This window comes from Vitis vinifera, chromosome 19, assembly GCF_030704535.1.
Source record: "Vitis vinifera cultivar Pinot Noir 40024 chromosome 19, ASM3070453v1".
Lineage (NCBI taxonomy): Eukaryota > Viridiplantae > Streptophyta > Magnoliopsida > Vitales > Vitaceae > Vitis > Vitis vinifera.
Window position 1 is genome coordinate 14,099,713 of NC_081823.1, and position 9,471 is coordinate 14,109,183.

Sequence of the window (9,471 nt, forward strand, 5' to 3'; positions counted from 1 at the left end):
CACGATAAATAAATAAATAAATAAAATCATCGCCAACACATATTTTATTAGACAGTAGTGATTTCTTGATTATTGAAAAAAAAATCTAGGTTCTAAGTAATTAATTAATCCTAATGAGATTAATAGTTAATCAGCTCTATAAAAAAAACTCAAAATAATTAATCATAAATTCTTGTGTAATCTTACACTATCACCAACACCCTTATGCATATAAATTATTAATTTTTCATAAAACCTTAAAACTTTATACTAACATAGAATATGAGTTTGAACAAAAACCATTGGGACCCATAGGAAAATAATGACTCTTTCGAAATCTAATTTTGAAGTTAACTCAACACTCCACTAAAGATTCAAATGCACTTAGTACCCAAAAAAATCACATCTAGATAAATTGATTAAATCTAAATTTTAATTTCTCAAATTTGTGACCTACTATCTATTATATGTAGATGCTTTATGAATCGATATTCGTAATCTAAGAAGGTAGAAGTTATTAACCTTTCTATATTACCTCTACCATCCTTGAGTATCAAATCCTCTTGGTTGTATAGGGGTGAATAGTTAATGAAACCAAATAAGGAGTTTTAACCAAAAATAATCCCTGTAAAAAAGATCCATAAACTAAGTTGAGTGGTAAAATAATTCTCAATCTAGTATGTTTTAGCCACATAAGCATCTATGTCACAAAATTGTAATTCATAATTATTGTTAGGATAGAACCCTTAAATGCATGATATGATGTAACGGATTTGGAATCATTATTCATTTAATGATATTCAAATTTCACTTTTATCTATTCTTATTTCATCCATTATACTTTATGAGCATTCTAACTTAGTATCTTTTGCATTATACACGACTTAGGTGCATTAGGATTTGCACAAAAGATCCAAATCATAGATTCTTTGTAAGTAGATGATTTATTCACAAACAATTCATAGACTTAGATAATTCATTTGAGGTTGTAGTGCACTACGTCCTAATTAGATAGATTGCTAGTCTTAACTATTGAGATGGACTTCTGATGGTGAGTGTACTAGTGTGTATGGTTACACATTGGATAGGACCTATAGGGAGTCATGACATAAGGCTATTGGATAGTCATAACTTCTCCAAGTTGATATACCACTTCCTAATTAGAGGTGGTGTAGTAGTGTATAGTGTATTTGAGGTAGGTTTATTAGGTGATAAGTCGATTCGTAGACTTACGCAATCCATTTGAGGCTCTAGTGCACCACTTCCTAATTAGAAGGATAATTGGTCTTTACCATCAAGATAAGGTTCTCATGGTGAGTACACTAGTGTGTATGGTTACATATTGGATAGAACCTATGGTGAGTTATGACATAAGGCTATTGAGTAGTCATGACTTCACCAAGTTGCTACGTTGTATTGTCTCTTAACCTTAGGAGAATATTGAGCTTGTGTAGAAGTTAGCAATGACTTTGACCTACGAGTGAAATCCTAAAGTGATCATATATTCTCTATGAATTGGGTCACTATTGATGGAAGTTGGTAGCAATAGGTATTTTCAATAGAGGCACCATGATATCTCATGGACTTTGAGACAATAGACCCCCTTGGGTGATTCTAAGGACATGTGATCATGAAATCTATGAGCCCATAATAATTCCTTTAGTGGAATTTGACATATGCTCTTAATGAGTTATAGTATGTCATTTAATCACATAATAGGAGGATCTGTTACTCAAGGATGGCAAAGGTAGTCTTAAAAGCCTGAGAGCTTTTACCTTGTTAAACTATGGACAACCAGTTCATAGGGAGACTATATATAGTGGATAACAGGTCACAGACTTAATCACTTGGTGTCTCATTGTAATATACATAAGATACTGAAGTGTAGTTTACTCTTTGTAGAGGGATGTTGGGTCAACTTTAGAATTAGATTATGAGGATGCCAATAGACTGAGCTAATTGATTATTTGAAGTCCTATTAGATTAATTAATCAATTAGCAACCTTTTGGGCTAGATTAAGTGATTCAAGCCCATGGTGGGCTCAAGTCACTTAAGCCTAATAGGAAGCCTATATATATCCCTCTTAGGGGTTACAGCTTCAATCTCATTGCCTTTCCCTTCAATCCAAAGAGAAAAAACCCTAGTGTATAACCTAAGATCTACACCATCTTAATGTCTGAACTCAAGGAGTCAACAGGTGGAAGACGATTTAGTTTACAAGATTTTTTAAAATTTAGTATTCTACACTTGTAGACCCTCCATTATGTTCCCTTCACACATGCCCTTTTAGGTATTCTTTCAATACTCCCCAATAGTTCCCTAATGGCCCATTGACACTCATACAATTTTATTTTTTTTTAGCCAACTTTAGGGACCCTTTGTTGAGGGGCTTATCTGGACCCTCATTCTGACCCTTGGCAACCCTGAGTTATATTTAGGATTTTTTATTTTTATTTTTAGGATAGTTCATTTAGGTATACTTTTAGGACACTTAGATTACCCTAGGTCACTTAAGCACTTTTCCGATCACCCTAGGTCACTTAGACACCTTTTAGATTCACCTAAGCCTACCTAGGCACACTTGACCTATTTAGGTTCACCTTGGCCAACTTAGATCCACCTGGCCCACTTAGGTTCATTTAGGCCCACTTAGATTTGCGTAGACCCATTTAGGCACATCTAAGCCTACTTAGGTTCACTAGGCCCACTTAGGTTCACCTAGGCCCACCTTAAGCATACTTAGGTCACCTTTTAGGCATTCTTTGCATGACTTGAATGGCTTGCATGGTTGCACAGTTTGCACGAATCACCTTTTTGCATGGCTTGCATCACTTTCTTTTATTATTGTTATTATTATTATGTATTTATTTATTTTGTTTGCTATTTTGTTTAGTTTTAAAATACTTTTTTTTCTTTACTCAATTATTTAATCTAACAGTTTTGTAAAATACTTTTATTTAATTTAATAATTGTGCAAAATGTTTTTATTTAAGCTAATAATTTCGTAAAATACCTTTAGTTAATCTCTAACTTTGTAGAATACTTTTATTAATCAAATAATTTTAAAACCAATCTAAACATGCCCAAAAAGCATATATCACCAATCTAATATGCTCAAAACCTTAATAGCAAATATCAATTGCAAAAATAAAAAAAAGAATCGAAACATACCTCCAGCCATTGATGGTTTGGGAATTCGAAAATCAAATTTGATATTTAGATGGGTTGAGGTGCTTCTAAACCCTTAATTAATCTGAAACGATGGTGTATATATGTCTAAATTGGAATTGGAGGCTTAGAGAACTAACCACGAAAAGGCTCTATTTATATTCACTCTGCTCATCACAGGGTCTATGCCATAATTTATGACTATTAATGGCAATCAAAAAGGAAAACTAGATCAACGGAAATACTAGAATATTAATTACCAGCCAGATTTCTAGACCCATTTAGGAAAGTCTAGCATTATTCCCAAAATTGATAAAAGATTATGGGCCAGATTTCATTTAGGAAAATCTTACATTTGACGTTTTATAACATGAAATAGAACCAAAGAGGTTTAACATATCATGAATTGGTAAATCTCAAATTTGCACAGGATTGAACTGTTACAAATTAGCTTTGTCCAACTTTTTACTTGTCCGTTTTATTTTAAGATGCAAATTTTGAGCATGTTATCCAATCCGCACTCATATGTTGTTAGGATTTGGATTTGAAAAAAAAAAAAAAAAAAAAAACCTACATTTTAGCATACAAAATATTATCCATAAATGACTGATAACATAGACTAATCCTAGATCCCATGTAAAATCAAGTGTGCCCCATGTTGGGGTTTCAAAGTAACAAGACTACAAGGAGCATGAGAATAGGATGGTGAAAGGCTGAATGAGAAGCGCTGTAGGATCATTGCAAGCACCATTTTAGCTTCCAATATTGCAAAGTTTTGTCCAATGCATAATCGAGAACCCCAACCAAAGGGGAAGAATGAAACTGGACTTTTCGTTGCCTTCAAAACTCCTTAGGAGAACCTCTCTGGATTGAACTCCCTTGCATCTTCTCCCCAAATTTCATGATCATGATGTACCAGGATTGTTGGTAAGGAGACATCCACTCCAGCAGGTAAATACATGTCTCCTACTTGGATGTCCTCATAAACAGTTCGAGCAAGCAAGGGGACCGGTGGATATAGCCTAAGAACCTCATGAAGAATCATCATAACCTGCATTTTGAGAAATTTCAAGAATCATCAAATGAAAATTTATGACCTAATTTAATCATTAATATGCACACTTAAATAAATGAAGGAAACCTTTTAACATGGTCATGTAAAAGAGCCTTTGTTATAAATTATATATGGATTACACTATTCTAAGAATGGACCTTTTGTGATCAAACAGAAAAGATGTAAGAATAACCTATCTTCGTTGTTACTCAAAATTTGATAAATTAAGTGCTGTATAAGTAGATTATTTTGGTGGAAATTAATTCAATGAATATTAGATTAATACTCACAATTTTAAGGTGATTTAGTCCATCTCCTTCGGGTTTGTTGTTGCCAAAAACATGTAAAACCTCTTCTCTTGCACGAGCTTGCAAGTTTGGATGTTTGCTTAATAGAACCATTGTCCATAGAAGCAGAGCTGAGGTAGTCTCTTGACCGGCAAAGTAAAATATCTTACACTCCTCAATGACATCTTTGATACACATTCCAACGTTCTTGTCATTTTCATGTTCTTGAATTTCTTTAAAATTGGATTCCAGTAGTATACCTAATAAGTCATCATTAAGAGTTTCGCCTGCCTTCATTGCCTTCCCTCTTTTGTCGATAATACCCCACAACAATGCATTTACTTCTTTTCTAATTTGCTTCATCCTCTTATTGGACTTTGTAGGCAAAAACCTGCATGTAAATAATCCTAGTAAGCGAAACATGAGCTAAAAGAAACAAAAGGGTAATTTTCTGTCAAATGTCTTTCCTTATAATTTTCTCACAACTTTTATGAGGCTTAGAAGAAAGAGAAAAATAAGGCATGGAACAACATTTGCTTCTACACATTCACCACATGTACAGTGCTATTGAACACCTATCAGTTTCTGCCAAGTGGACTCTTTGGTATACTAAGTAGATCATTTTCATGGACCAGATTTATGATGTGCTCTAGCTAATTCACTAAAATCATTTAGTTTCAGTCCTGTTGATTTCCTCTCAGGCAAAATTTCATCCTTTAGGACAGAAAAGGTTAAATATTTTAAGCTTACCACCATCCTGGAATGTAAGCTGAGTCTGAGAACTGGACCAAAAGTTGCGCTTGCTCTCTCTGCAGTTCGAATATCATTCTTCCTTCTTCGTAGTTACTACCAAATGCTGTCCGCGAAATCGCATCACTTGTCAAATTTTGAAGATAGGGCCAAACATCCAACTCACATGACCCCTCTGTTGAGAGCTTCCCCTCCCATTTGCTTATCATGTCGCTACAGCTCAAATGAAATGCGGGTAACATGTTCTATAACAAATTAAAACATGCAGAATGTAAATAAATAATAAACCAACAAGAACACCCCAACATCCAATTTAAAGGTACACTAAACTTATGGTTCAACTTTTGAAGTAAGCATTTAACTGATTGCTTCCTTAAAATCATCCAGTAAGTCACTTTTCTAATTAGCAACTTGGAGCCAAAAAATTACCTTCAGTTTTTCTAGTCGGAATGCGGGGTTTATGATCTTTCTATGTTTTGCCCATTTCTCACCATCCAAAAAAGGTAGTCCAGAAACAAGCAGCTTCACAAATGCATGAACCCTTGACTTTCGGAAGACAGTGTGCATGGACAAAACATCCCTTATCAGTTCAGGCTCCATAATGTTGACCCTTGGTTTTGGGCCCATCCATATAAAAGAACTTTTACCTGCATTTTTATGGGCATTACTGAAACGTAAGTATTGGTTGGTTCACAAAATTGGTTATAGAAAAAGGCCATAAAGATCTATTCCAAAATCAGATTTTTAATTCAAAATTCAAAATTTCTTAATTGTATTAGGCATTATTTTTAGCATTAAACTTGACATTAATTTTGAAAAGAGAAGTTCACATCTTAATACCTTATTCTATCATTTTTCTTAATACCATGCATATTTTTTGATGGAAATCAGAAATCCATGTGCTTACCATATTTCTTGATGGAATGGTAATGAAAAGGTGTGATACGCTGCACAATATCATCAGAGATGCTGATGGGTCTTGAAGATGCTTCCTTTATCATCATGAACATTTCTTTGAAGTCCCCATGCAACAGCCTGTAAGAATTTCCAGCCAGACCTTGCTGTTTAAGGCACCTCTCTAGCCTTTTCGGCCTCAACCACATCCAATTCAGTATCCTCCATGCATATATTAGGATAGTGATGAAAGCAAAGGATAAGGCAACTAAGTTCAGCTGCTTCATTTCCATGTTTGAGAATGTTTTCAAGAGAGGCTTGGGAACAACTTTATAATGTTGTACTAGGTGGTTAATAAGCAATTATGTCAGGGGTTTATTAATTATGTCTTTGTATTATGTCTAACAAAAAACATAGACAAATACAAACGACAGAAACCTCCATTTATCTGTGTATCACAACAATTTTGAAAGGACAAGATCATCAATTCTCACTAATGCTACCTTATTATAAAATAAAATACTTTAGTATTTTACGGACATGCTGGTTCCCTTTAGTATTTGTTTATCTTCAGTTGTCTTCTGACAAAGATGGGTTATCAGAAGACATATCCAAGGCCATATTCCATTGTCATGTAATGGCTCTTCGCTAAATAATATGTCTAGAAGCCAAAGACATCATTAGATTCTTAGAAGGATACCTTCAAGTAGGCTCCAAATAGCACAACTTGAATATGCACAGGCACAAGACCATATAAATCTTAAACATGTGAAAGTGAATATACTTATTAAATTAAGAAAGTAAAGGGCCTAATAAAGAAAATAGAAACAAACAAAAGCATGTAATAGTTTTACAATGCCATAGAAACAAATATGAATACCTTTCTTTGCTTAGAAACGGACATGAATACTTTTTCTTGCTAGGCAGGCAGGTATCATTTGAAAGACCTGATCAATTCAATCAACTTTGCAGCTTTGAGTTTATGCTTGCATCAGTGTAGGTCTGGACACCTGGCTAATCTTGGCAACATAAAAGAAAATGACAAATACATGTATCTTTTCTAATATAACAAAAAAGGCTTTAGCCATCTCAATATCTGACAAGCACTTAAATTAACCATTAGAGAGTGTGTGGCCATATCTTCTCGCTATATCTTTTTATCATGTTCAATGAGACACCCATCCCGAGACAATCTCCCAACCCATATTGGGCAACACTAATCCCAAAGTTTAAATTATGATAACTAAAAACAAATTAAATTGGTTTCCCTTGAAGTAATCATTGAAGTTGGTAATTGTTTTATGCCCTCTACGTGGGACTTTTTTGCGATGTATGCATCATTTCGATACCTAATTCTTTCGATAATCATCATCGCATCTTTTAAGTTTATGATTGCATAGTGGTAGGTCTGCGTACTATGTTAATTCGCAATAAATAAATAGATAAAATCAGCGCAAACACATGTTTTATTGGATAGTAGTGATTTCTTGATTGTTGAGAAAAAATCTAGGATTTGTTTATAGTAGTTAAAATCTAATCTTAAAAGCCAAAGGCTTAACTGACTTTAGCCTAATATGGGTTTATTTACTTAATCTAGCTCACTAGATCTTAAGTAATTCATCAATCCTAATGAGTTCCAATAATTAATCAGCTCCATCCAAAAAAACTCAAAATAATTAATCATAAATTTTTGTGTAAGCTTATACTATTACCAACACCCTTATGCATGTAAATTATTAATTCTCCATAAAATCTCATAACCTTATGTTAACATAGAATATGAGTTTGAACAAAACCATTGGGACCTATGGGAAAATAATGACTCTCTTGAAATCTAATTTTGAATTTAACTCAATACTCCACTCAAGAGATTCAAATACACTTAGTGCCTAATAAAATCACATCGAGATAAATTGATTAAATCTAATTTTTAATTTCTCAAATTTGTGACTTACTATCTACTTTATGTAGACGGTTCATGAATCGATGTTTGTAATCTAATAAGGTAAAAGCTATTAACCTCTCTATATTACCTCTACCATCCTTGAGTATCAGATCCTCTTATTTTGTTATTAGCTGACATAAACTAGGGGGTGTATTGGGGGAGGGTAATTAGTGAAACAAAATAAGGAGTTTTAATAAAAGATAATCATTGTAAAAAAAAAAAAAATCTATAAACTAAGTTGAGTAATAAAATAATTCCCAATCTAATGTGTCTTAGCCATGTGATCATCTATGTCACAAAACTGTAGTTGGTAACTATTGTTAGAATAGAACCCTTAAAAGCATGACATGATGTAATAAATTTGAAATTCATTATTCATTTAATAATGTTCCAATTTCACTTTTATCTATTCTTATTCCATCCATTATACTATATGAGCATTTTGGCCTAACATCTCTTGCATTGTACATGACTTAAGTGCATTAGGAGTTGCACAGAAGATTCAAGTCATGAGTTCCTTGCAAGTAAATGATATATTAAAAAACGATTCATAGACTTAGGTAAATATCCATTTGAGATTGTAGTGCACTACCTTTTAATTAGAGAGATAACTAGTCTTAGTTATTGAGATGGGATTCCTATGGTGAATGTACTAATGTGTATGGTTATACATTGGATAGAACCTATAGTAAGTCATGACAAAAGGCTATCAGGTAGTCATAACTTCACCAAGTTGATACACCACTTCCTAATTAGAGGTGATGCACTAGTGTGTAGTGTATTTGAGGTAGTGTTATCAAATAGTAAGTTGGTTCGTGGACTTAAGTTATCTATTTGAGGCTTTAGTGCACTATCGTCTAATTAGAGGGATAGTTGGCTTTTGCTATCAGGATAGGGTTCCCATGGTGAGTGCACTAGTGTGTATGGTTGCACATTGGATAAGACCTATAGTGAGTCATGACATAAGGCTATCGAGTAGTCATGACTTCACCAAGTTGCTACACTGTATTATTTCTCAACCTTGAGAGAATATTGAGCTTGTATAGAAGTTAGCGATGGCTTTTACCTATGGATGAGATCCTAAAGTGATCATATATTTTCTATGGATTGAGTCACTATTAATGGAAGTCAATAGAATAAGTATTTTCAATAGAGTCACCATGATATCTCATAGACTTTGAGATAGTGGGTCACCTTGGGTGATCTTAAGGACGTATGATCATGAAATCTATGGGCCTAAAGTAATTCCTTTAGTGAAATTTGAGATATGCTCTTAATGAGTTAGAATATGTCATTTGATCACTTAACAAGAGGATCTATAACTCATGGATGGTATAGATAGTCTTAAAAGATTGATAGCTTACACCTTTTTAAACTACGAACATCCAGCTCA

General features: G+C 33.7%; 1 pseudogene; it reads right to left on the reverse strand.

The window, feature by feature from the left end:
* Nucleotides 1–3,733: 3,733 nt before the first annotated feature.
* LOC100262538 (cytochrome P450 CYP72A219-like) lies at nucleotides 3,734–6,457 on the reverse strand (annotated as a pseudogene).
* Between the last annotated feature and the right edge of the window lie 3,014 nt (nucleotides 6,458–9,471).